The sequence below is a fragment of the Zootermopsis nevadensis genome, unplaced genomic scaffold (genome assembly GCF_977971745.1).
Source record: "Zootermopsis nevadensis isolate Lab colony 2312 unplaced genomic scaffold, Znev_1.0 Znev_ptg000005l, whole genome shotgun sequence".
Lineage (NCBI taxonomy): Eukaryota > Metazoa > Arthropoda > Insecta > Blattodea > Termopsidae > Zootermopsis > Zootermopsis nevadensis.
This window is the reverse complement of record NW_028259137.1, coordinates 1228979-1241131: the sequence shown is the minus strand read 5'-3', so window position 1 is coordinate 1241131 and position 12153 is coordinate 1228979. Positions and strand designations below refer to the sequence as shown.

Genomic DNA, 12153 nt, shown 5'->3' with positions numbered 1-12153 from the left:
CACACCTCCAGCCTACTTCAGAGTTTTATTCTGACCTCGGCTCGGAATTTACTATCTCAAGGGACTGTAATCATTTTAGGCGGGCAGGAACTAAAGAGTTATCGACCGATTACCTGTTTATAAACTATTTTTAAAACGTTAATAAAAATAATTACCACAATAATCTTAGTACAACTCGAAGAATATTACTGTATTTCCTCTATTTGAAGACGTTATCAATTATAAGACTTTAGTACTGATGACGGAAGTAGCAAGGACCTTCGAAACGTCGGTGTACTTCTACCAGACTATATAGCGCAATAACCCAGAAGACGGAAATATTCATACTCACCGCTGTGAAAACCTCAAATACCTACGATTACAAATCTTTTACATATTTCACATATAACGCACTAAACCAGAGTACATGATAAAATATAATAAGTAATTAACTTATTTCAATAATAATAAAAGTGAAACAAACTAAATATATAAATGTACCATATTAATAATAATAATTGGATTCATTTATTGAATCATATTTCACACATAAATGGGCTAAATACGATACCTAAGTAATATAATTGAATTTAATAATTCTAAATAAAATAAATAATACTAAATAATAATAATAATAATAATAGTTAAATTCCTTTGTTGAGTGTTTGCCAACAGCAAAGAGCCTATGACAGGCAAACACTATTACAAAGATAAAAATTTGATAAAAAAAATAATCTACCTAGGTAAACACTAGTATACATTACACATTATAATGAAAGTACTAAAATGAGAGGTGGGGGTTCACTACTCGTGCGAGAAAAATGCCAGAAAAAGCATATAAGAGAAATTTATTTAGAAATACGGTCGGTAAATTGGTTACTGTTTTATTGATTTGATACTAACAAATCAGCATGCAATTAAGGCGTATGAGGTGGTACAGATAGTCCAACTTCTTCTTAACATTGTCAAGTTAGTTTCACGCCATGGCCGCTTTACCCTCGAGGTTAAGACCCCCGGTACCCATTGGACAGGAGGCTGGGTGGGCCCCAGAACCGGTCTCGATGTGGAGCCACACCGAGAATCAAATCCCGGGAGTCTAATCCATAGTTAGTTTCACATACAGCTCACAGATTATTTATACAGCGATGAAAACACCAATAAAATTCTACTTTTACATGTTTAACATTTTAATAAATAATAAACAATAATTCGAGTAGAAAAAACCTCCGCTCGTCTACTCATAAAACTGGTAAGCCAACCCACGAGTTAGAGAGTACTTTACTCTTTGTAGGATTTGAGGTTATCACGGCGTCGAGTATGAAAATGCATGTCTTCTGGGTTGTAGCGTCGTGTACTCTGGTAGAAGTTTACCAAAGTTTAAGAGGGCCTTGTTGCCTCCACGATGGAGACAGCTGGAGGCAGCAAAGGCCCCTGAAATGTTAGTAAACTTCTACCAGAGTACACGACGCTATAAATCAGAAGACAGGAGACTTCAATGGTAAATTTAAATTTACATTTAATTAATTAATCTTGCCCGTCTAATCACAATTTAAAATTTTTAAAATTATGATAATTAAAATACCACATGTGATTCTCCTTATCAAAACATTCGATTTACATTTAGAACATCTCTTTCTCACTACATGTGGTATTTTAATTATCTTAATTTAAAAAATTTTAAATTGTGATTAGACGGACAAAATTAATTAATTAAATATATATTTTCACAATATGACGCAACTCTATCATCTTAAATTTAAATTCCAACACTATTACATGAGTACTGTCTGTGACTCCGTGAAATGTCACCTATTAATCATCGGCCTCAGAATTAACACTTAGAAAATCTTACTGAAATTTTTTTGACACACGGTAGGGGATCAGATGTTTCCAAGTCTTTTGCCGTCATTAATCATATAACACAGAAAGACGCTGGCAAACATCCACTTCTCAGGCAACATGTACATTCGATAGAATGTTGTATATTTAGTGTGTATATTCTGATGGAACTGCACATAAGACGATACCATTGTCCACAAATTCAGAAGTTCGTAAGACCTCGGGTTGCTGTAAACAGATGGATCGTTGCTTAAAAATCTCGATCGGTAAACACATACAGGGTGATTCGAAAGGTTATGGCGAAACTGAAGGAGCATGTAGAGGGACTTAGAGAGAACAACTTTTGAATAGGAATCCATGTCCTCCGAAGTTATCCTGAGTCAGTCGTGGCCATTGAAGGTAAGGAAGTCTGATAACATACCGCTGAAATAATCGTACTTTGCTTTTCTCCTACCAGCTTAATTTTGTTTTTTATTAATTTACATGTATTACATTATCAATCTTACACACCAAATAATTTCATCAGTTTGTTATCAGACTTCCTTACCTTCAATGGCCACGACTGACTCAGGATAACTTCGGAGGACATGGATTCCTATTCGAAAGTTGTTCTCTCTGAGTCTCTCTATACGCTCCTTCAGTTTGGCCCTAACCTTTTGAATCAGCCTATATATGTCCACACTTTTCTGTGTTGCTGTGTGTGGGTACAAAAACTGTGATGGACCGATTTCCCATCGAAAGATTCTTACAGAATATCTCATATATAAAAATTGTTAATTAACAAAGTTGACTCAACCGAACAAATTCCACAGAATATTGTCCTACTTCAGAAACTAATAGTCGCTCAGCTGATCCAGAAACTCCCCGGAGTTTATGTAACATCTGTCCACAAGTGCCTACCACCATTTCAATATTATCCCCCCCCCCTCCACCACGTATGCTTATGTAGGCTTTCAGGTTTTCCAAGTAAAATTCTGGTTCATTTCCATAATGAGACTCATTTCATGGTAACTGACTTGTACTGAACGACGACAGCGTTGTTTATACTAGAGGACGAGCGAGAAATGCTGATTTTGGTCGTATGAGATGGACTCGTCCAAAGCACGCGCTAGAGGGGTGTCCGGTTCAGTTGGTGTGTAACTCTAGCTGTGTTTAGTTCGGTGAGTCACCGCAGCTGAGTCTGTGCGACCCCCACTACTAATGAACTCCCCTCTCTCGGCTAACACATCGCCCCATCGGGGATTAATTAAACCCACGCTGGCAAAGGCTATTTTACAGTTGTATGGTTCAGAGTCCATGTTCTACAAGAATCAGGAAGGAAATCTACGGGCATTTTGTGCAAGGATTTGCGAAACTGGCTGACCTACGACATGGCGACACTCACCACCATACGTTCGTCAATGCAAATGAATAACAAGTACACTTTAAAACCACTTTTAGTGACTACGCTCTCGATTTTATACGTATCTGTCACGAACTTTATCAGAAAGCGGAATCCAGGACTTCCCGATCATGAAATAAGAATGCTGATAATTCAACTACGAATGTAAATTATCACTTTTGTCAGCATCAACGTAAAAAATCATAAAGGAACGTAAATGATTATTGTAAAAAGCGATTTTCTAAACCGGTATAATAAAAACAAATTTTTAATTAATAACATCGTCTCCCTACACCGGATCTTGGAATTTCTTTTGGCTCAGATAAAACTTGTTTGATCGCGTTACAGCAAATCGGGACCGCGTTATGTAAACAGTGTTCCCTATTAGTAATTAAATTACGTTATACTCAGATCGCGTAAAGGAATACAACAAAATTATTCCATTGTATCAGAATAAGAAATGAACTGATCGAGAAATTTTAAGTATCTCATAAAGAAATAGCTACTATATATAATGTCCCGCAATAGGATGTCCATAGCTTAACCACGTGCTCTTGGAATAATTTTGAGTCGAAAAGTTCAAATAAACATGAGTCCAATCTCCAACGGTTTCTCAAAAAATTATAATCAGCATTTCATCGCATTTCTACCTTTTACATTATCTCCATTTAATTTTAGGTTATATTGTTATTGTTGTTGTTGTTGTTGTCATTATTATTATTAAGTTTAAAGTACACTCTAAATTGCATTTTGAGTTACTTACGTTATTTATATGGCTCGAAATGGCCACCCTGATTATCGATACACAGTTGAGCTCTTCGTGTATTTGTAATAACAGCCTTCGTCACAGTCATGATCATTTTTGAGGTTAACACCGGAGTCCATTACTCGATTCAGCAGCTCAGACCTATTTGACTTAACGGCATACATCAAGAACTTCACGTGACCCCAGAGAAAGTAGTCCAAAGATGATAGAACAAGTGATCTCGTTGGCCAAGCAACTAGACCACCTCTGGGACTGGAAAATGTTGATTCAGAAATGCAGTCGCCTGCCCGTCACGTGATCTTTAAGCACCGACTGTCATGTGTCTGGCGTACGAGCGCCATGTGTGCAGCTTAGTAAACTAATTTCTCAAACACAACAAATGCATAGTCACTGCGGAGGAATTTTCTAGACAAACCGTAGCAGATCGGACTCATGTTTATTTGAAATTCTCGACTCAAAATTATCCCAAGAACACGTAGTTAAGCGGGGAATTCTGTATAATAAAATCTCCATAATATCAGTACAGGAAAACATCAACTTTTAATATTCCATTCGATTAATAAAAAGATGGTGTTTCGTTTGTTTATCAGTATTATAAAGGTTATTCGTAGACTACGGAATTAACAATGTGTTTTTTTATTTTATAAATTTGTATTTAAACATAACCTTGGTGAAAACAAATATATTTAGTTCATTCCTTTTGTCATTTTTTAACAACTGGTCGTTTAAAATTTACAACTGTAGAATAAGATAAAAAAAATTATATTCAGACCCGTGTTGTTCTTCCAGGATTTTTGAATTTCAGAGAGACAAAGAACGGTCGTTTGTATATGTACTGACTCTCAGGTCTTAAACAAGGTTACTTCATGAAACGTTATAAGATTTATGCATAATCCACAAGAATAATTCAGACTTATAATAGATAAAGTTACATTAATAAAAAACTACCTATAAAATAAACTTTTATGCATGAGTGGTGTTAGGGACATGTTTACGATATATCATTGCTTCGCTTTGAAGATTTTAAATAAATCTAATTTTATATTTCTGCAATTTCTTGAAACACAGACACTTGTCATAAACCAACTTGACGTGTGTCCCATCACGACTAACTGGCTAGGACAATTATTTACACATCAAGACTGGTCGCAAAATTGTATTCAATGTAAATGTTAAACATTTGGAGGGTGGAACCCTAGTTTTATCTGATTTTCTATTCTCCTAGGTTAAAGATGTGATTATAATGATCATATCATGGAAGATTACATGGGAATGCAGCACGCAAGAGCGTAATGAGAAATTGTTACGAATGTTTAATGGGAAAACCTATAGATAGACCTAGCAGTAAAGGAAAGCATCCTTCGATAAATGACACTTCATATATTGACGGGGTTTTAATCTCATGGGGAGTAAGTAGTGTGTTGCTCAGAAATTATAAAATAAAATCTCAAAGAGTTCTGATCCTCAGAACTGAACATCATACAAGACTTTGTATCTCACGATAATTTAATTAACATTTGTAATATAAAATCGTCTGTGATCACGTATAGGACATACTCCTAGAAAAGTTCTCATTAAATTACTAGCCAAGATAAGTACATAAAATATATCTCAAAATCATTTGGTACAATTTTGGTGGAAATTAAATTCTTTTAAGATGAAGACGGCTGTCTTCTGGCTTATAGAGTCTTGTAGTCTGTAGAAGTTTGCCAACGTTTCAGAGGTCCTTGCTGTCTCGGTCTTGGAAGTAGCAAGGATCTCTGATACGTTGGCAAACTTCTACCAGGTGTCTCTCCCCAGGAAAAGTCTTACAACGCTTTAGTACAACACGAAATCTCGAATTGCCATTTCCAAAGTGGCAATGGGGCAGGTTTCTCTTAAAGTTCGGCGGTTTTCCCTTGTTAGTATCAGTCTCACCCGATCGCAACAATCATGTAACAATGGGGACTAACTAGAAGTGTATCTACACGCATTCCTAACCTCACTTCTAGATGAATGTGGGTGGTTAGCTTACGCTTCCATTCTGAACTCAGAGAATCCGCCCATTTGAGAGGCCTCACAATCGATTTGGACGAGATAGGTAAAAAAACAAATTCGTACCCCTGCCGGGTACCAAACCATAGTCGACGGGCCCGTGATAAGTACATTGAGTGAGTTAAAAAGTCTGGCACGTAAATGATAAAAATATAAAGAATATTAACATCTATTAACGCACTTTAAGAGTCGGTATTTATTCAACGAAACACAGGATAAAACAATTCAAGCATCTGAACTTTGTCAACAACAGAATTTATGACTATCAGTACAGTCGTACCAATAGATTTCTTTCTGACCCAACACTAACACGGTCACAAACTCACTGTGTGACTTGTTCCGTCATTGCATTGTCTCTAATTAACAAAAAAGAACTCAGAATCATTGATAAGTGCATCAGTTGTCCGGAAACAAACTTGTGATAATCTGAGTTCTGGTATAGTCGGCGCAGTAGTTCTTGGCCGGTGGAATTTTCAAGGGGAAGGCTAGGAGCGAGTCTCTTGTGCGATCGTATAATGCTGACTGCACCGAGGAGCTTATCGGACTGAACGCCCAAACAAAAGAAATACGCTGACCGTGCCACCTTAGGTACACAGACTAGGCCCGTCCGCCAGCTTCTCCACCGGCCAAAAACTACTGCGCCGACGCCACGAAGTCTTTGCACGCTGTACGTTCAGGAACGCTCCATGTAAGTTCGAGCTATAATTTCACTCCTCCATACTACTGTATGGTTCACGGATACTATGTAAAATGTAGCATAATAACAACGGGAACGGGTGGAAAACCTCAAAATAGAACGAAAATGTAAAAGGAAGAATTTTTAAGGAAGAATCATTTCAGAGATATCATGGTTTGAAGGAATAGTCAAATGCGCCGATAGTCGCACCGATGATAAGTAGCAAAGAGAATTGGTGATGATGGAGACAGAGGCAGACACAAGGAATGATAAATAAATACAGAGAAACTGCAGTTGACACTCGCAAACAAGTTAATTAACACAAAAGGATAGCATACATAAGAAGAATGCATATTCCAAACATGTTAGGACAAATACAAGAGAAGTATACAAAGCCTGAAACCAAACACAGCAGATACACATGGTCAAAGGAACATTATTATTATTATTTAGTGTTCTGTCTGACGACAGGTCCATATGAACAGGATCCTTCCATCCTTTTCTCGGACTGGGACCTGTTCATATACGTTCTTGGCAGATGATCCAGAAGTGGTTTGCCATTGCCTTCTTCTGTGTGTGAATGGAGTAATTGTTGGGATGCCACGGAGGAAAACTCCGTGTTGCCTAGACCACGGCCTTGCCCAACACAAGTTATAAATTCGGGCACCGCCGGGAATCGAACCCGAGACCCCAGGATTACAAGGCCAGCGTTCTAACCGCTAGACCACCGTGGAGGTTTGTCGTCGTATAGAAGGAAGCTATTTTCGAATTTCCGGTTCATTGCGTCATATCCTATGACACTTGGTCCTCCTACAGCGTGATAAATGACCTTGCCCCATTTGTCGGTAATGTACAAATTCCTTTTAGAGAATCCTTCCTTTTGAATTTTCGTTTCGTTTTGAGGTTTTATACCCGTTCCGTTGTTATTATGCGTGATAACCTACAAATACGATGTCGCGGTCCAAATTCTATCCGCTCCCTAGAGATAAAACTACAGCAGACCTTCCTCGTTCGCGGAATTCCTTGTTCCAGGAAAAATTATTTCAAGTTGTATTTCGTGGTCGCTGTTGCGCAGGCGCGCAAAGTAACACGCTGCAGTCCGCCGCGTCTGCCCCACCTGTCTCAGTTGCTACGTAGATATCGTAGCACACTGATGCTTTTGTATTTCCGCATTTTTTGGAATCTTCCTGTCATTAACGTCGATCTCGTCGCAATAAACACCAACATGAAGGTTTTCTTGCTTGTTAATAATTAATTACACATATTAACGTTGTTTTGTGTGTGTTTGGTAAAGCTAGCCCTATTTTTTCGTAATGTATGAATTTTGCACAGTAGGGATTTTTCACGAATGCATCCTCTGCGAACAGGAAATGAAGAAATCTGAAGAATGTGCAGTTTGATGACAGGCATTGCAGTCACCTGTTCACTACATGGAACCTCAAGGCGAGGCTGTCAGTCCGTAAAACGAAGATTTCCAATTATTAGAATTGGTACACAGTTACCAATGCCTGTAAACCCATATAAACGTCGTATCGTGTCCAGTGCTGCTCTCTGTTATCTTGGTATACAATTTACTATATTCGATTCTCTGCCAGAAGATCAAATATCCTAAAGAATTTAGTGATTTTCCTCAGTTCCTCCAGGAAAATGTATGGAAAACATCAAATATGCCACAACCGTTGTTTCTATGTTCTTCCCATTGAACATCTTTTGTCAGTTCGTAAACACACGTGCTTTGTATCACTGGTACTGATAGCACGCAGGTTAAAGAACAAAATTAAGAAACTCGTAAAGTGTATTCCGTATTGGAATAAACTCAGCCTCACGCGTTCTTTGCAACGTGCATTTAAGCCTTGTCCCGCGAAATAAATTTACAAATTTTGGAAAATTTAAAAGTTTCTAAATTTTTCAAAATTTATGGACATATCAATTTTAAAATTTTCTAAATTTCAAAATCAGGAATTAAGACTTATAATTCCCACATTCGAAACTTCAACATTTAAAATTCATATTTCAACGTCTGTCCTAACGTAAACTTCCTTAACCGATACAAAACAAACATAACCTAACATGTCCCCGTCGCCCTCGGTGGACTAGTTAGCGTGCTCGCCACTGGACCCGATCGTAGCACAACTTCCTTCGGAGGGGAAGTAAAACCGGCGGTCCCATGTCTTAGATTTACGACACGTAAAAGCATGAACGGGATGTTTCATAAGCAAAAATTCAGTCTCTACTGATTCAATACTAGATGGCTCTGGCAATCAAATCAGGTTTTAGTATAAATCGTGTAGAGGCATTGGGCTGGTCACTCACTACTCACAGATAGATACACACTTCAAAGAAAAGGAAACCTCCCACACGGAAGATAATGGTCTTTGCCTACATTATGGCAATTGCGTAGAGTGATGAAAACCATGAGAGAAACTGTCAAAATATCCTGCCTCTGGCCGAAATTAGAACCCGGGGCCTCCCGAATATGAAAGTTTTGCTAACCACCAGACCGTGTCTCTCAGTGTACATAGTGTTATAAGTATGACTTTTTGAGGTCCCAAGGTTTAATTTTCGACACAATCTCTACGTCTATTTTATTTTTAGACTTTACTTGTAACAGTATTTTATCTTTAAGCGTGTTAATGTAAAAAAAATCTGATGAAAATACACGTAATATCTGAATGCCACAACCAACAACTCACTTTCAACCTGTGAGACAAATTATGTAATTCCATGCTCTATAGATGGAACCTAGTGTCTTCATATCCTGAGTGAAGTTTCCATTCCTCGTCACTTTCAGACAAATGTAGGAGCAATTTGTATCTTGAAGGAGATCATAACCACATTCTTAGCATTACTTTTACAAGTGACCATGTGCCTCGCTACATCCACAGATAAATTACTTCTCAAACGAAAATATTCACAACACACAACTCATTTCTAAATTTTGTAGTTTACATCCGCAGATCTTCTTCTTCTATGGCTCTCCAGTCCCTATTCGGTCCATGGCCTCCTCAATTCTCCTCTTCCATTTGGTCCTATCCTCCGCTGCCTTCTTCCAATTTCTAATCCTCAGGAGCAGTGTGGCATCCATTTGAACTGCATCCTCCCATCTGTTCCTTGGTCTTCTTCCTCCGACACTTCCTTTGAATACCATCTTTGGAATTCGGATGTCGTCCATCCGAATCAGGTGACCTGCCCATTGTAGTCTCTTGATTTTTATAAATTGTGACAATGGTATGTCTTTATATAATTTATAAATTTCCCGATTAGTCTTTATCCTCCATTCACCTGCTTCTTGTGTTGGGCCGAAAATTTTCCTCAGGATTTTCCGCTCAAACAGTTCCACTTCATCTGCTGCATTCTGGTCGAGTACCCATGTTTCACCACTGTATGATATTATGCTACGGATAAGAGTTTTATACAGGGTGATTCTAAAAGGACTTTACGACTTTGAAACTGTATAGAAATTTATTCAGAAGGCTTACAGAATCGGTCGAGGTATGTGAATCTTTGCGCCACTTCTATTTCATGTTCCTTGATCTTTATGTGATGGTCTAATTATCTTCTTGTTTGTATTAAGGCTTTTGTCTTCCTCGTGTTAATTTGTAATCCAACTTCTTTCCCTTTCTCGCCTGGCCCTTCAACTACTTCTCTGACTGATCTTAATGATCTTCCCAAAATATTTATGTCATACACATACCCTACCATTTTATATTCCAAAGTGTGTTTGGTGTCTACTGCTAGTTTTATAATTACATGCTCGAGGGCGAGATTAAAGAGAAGTGGTGCTAAACCGCCTTGATTTATTGTAAGGCTGTCTCCCAGTTGATTTCGAGTCTTCCATCGTCATATTTGTAAGTCTTTTTAGTTTCCCACGTATCTTGAACTGGTGCATTATAACGCTGATTCTAGTTCTATCTATGGAATCAGGTGCTTGTTGGAAGTCTACAAATATTTGTGTTACATTCCCAGCATTTTTCTAGTATTTGCCTCTCCTAAATCCGGCCTGATATTCTCTTCGGCATGTGGCCGTAGCCTATCTTTCAGTATGTTCGTAAACATTTTGTATGCCACACGTAACAGCGATATCCCTCTGTAGTTTTCACATTTTTGTTTATCTCCTTTCTTGCATATAGGACATATTACGCTGCAGCGCTGTTATTAACATACCTCCTCCATATTTCCAGATTTCAGATTGTATCAAATCTTATTATTTTTTAATTTATGAATGGTTTCCTTAACTTCTGTCGGTGTGCGTGTTCGCTGTTCTTCTATATCTTGACAGATTATTAATCCTTCACCTGTCTCCGTTTCAATTCCTCCTGTCTCCGAACTATAGAGTACTTGTTCAAAATATTCTGTCCGTCTCGATAGGATTGTTTTCCATTTCCCAACAGCTCTCCTTTCCTGCCTTTGCAGATATTAGTTCTTGGTTTAAACACTTCTTTTATATTCCTCATTTCTTTGTACGCCATATACGTGTTACCTATTCTAAATTCCTCATTAATATGACTTATTTTCTCTGTCATGTGTTTCTTTTTTCTTCCTGCGACATGTGTTTTGAGCTTTCTTATTCAGTTCTTCTAATTTTTCCTGGTTGGGCGTTCTAAATATGCTTGATAAGCTTTATCTCTTTCTTGAATGTCTTCTCGGCATTCTTCATCAAAACATTCTTTCTTTTTATTAAATTGTACTGTCCCGAGTGTGACCTTTGCTGTTTCTTCGACACTCTCTTTAAGTCTTCCCCATGTCATCTGATATATTTTGTGGTTGATGCAATCCCACGCTTTCCAGTTTTCCTTCTAAATTGGTTACGAAGGTCTTCTTATCTTCTAGCTTACCTTTTGCGCTGCCTCTGTACCATTCTTTGGAAGTCTCATTATCCTTCCTCTGAAGACTGTTTTAACTAAACAGTGGTCCGTCCCACAACTTGCTCCTCTGTATGTTTGGACATTTATTACACTTGTGCCTCTTCTGTCGTCTGTTAACACATGATCGATTTGGTTGCTGGTTGTTCCATCTGGTGATCTCCATGTATTTGTTTCCTAGGAAAGAAAGTAGAGCTGATTATCATGTTTTTACTAGTGGCTAAATCAATGAGTCTTTCGCCATTTTCATTGGATGCGTCATGTAGACTTTGTTTCCCTATTGTCGCTCGATATATTTCTTTCTTACCAATCTGTGCATTTAGATTGCCCACTATCATTTCGGCATCCGCAGATAACTGAATTATATTTGACAGTCACTCACGATACATTTCTTTGATGTATTCATACACACAAAATCTGTAGAACTGAAGTCAAGCTCATCTCATGAGAAAATAAGAACAGGTCATTGAGTATTATATTTTAACTATCTCTGCCTGCATATTTCACTGGTGGTTTATACGTTAAGTAAACCATCCTCCGTATTAGAAGCCACATTTCGGGCTTCAGAATCACTCTTGACTCACTGAATTATATTATTTTCATACATTCAAATTCA

At 37.9% G+C, this 12153-nt stretch overlaps 1 protein-coding gene across 1 annotated transcript in view; it reads right to left on the bottom strand.

Moving 5' to 3' along the window:
* Positions 1–4217, bottom strand: part of LOC110839546 (integrin alpha-PS3) — a 46405-nt gene extending 42188 nt beyond the window's left edge. Inside the window, exon 1 of the mRNA XM_087343352.1 lies at positions 3963–4217. The gene's annotated coding sequence lies outside the window, so the exon portion shown is untranslated. The remainder of the gene's footprint in view (positions 1–3962) is intronic.
* Positions 4218–12153: the final 7936 nt, after the last annotated feature.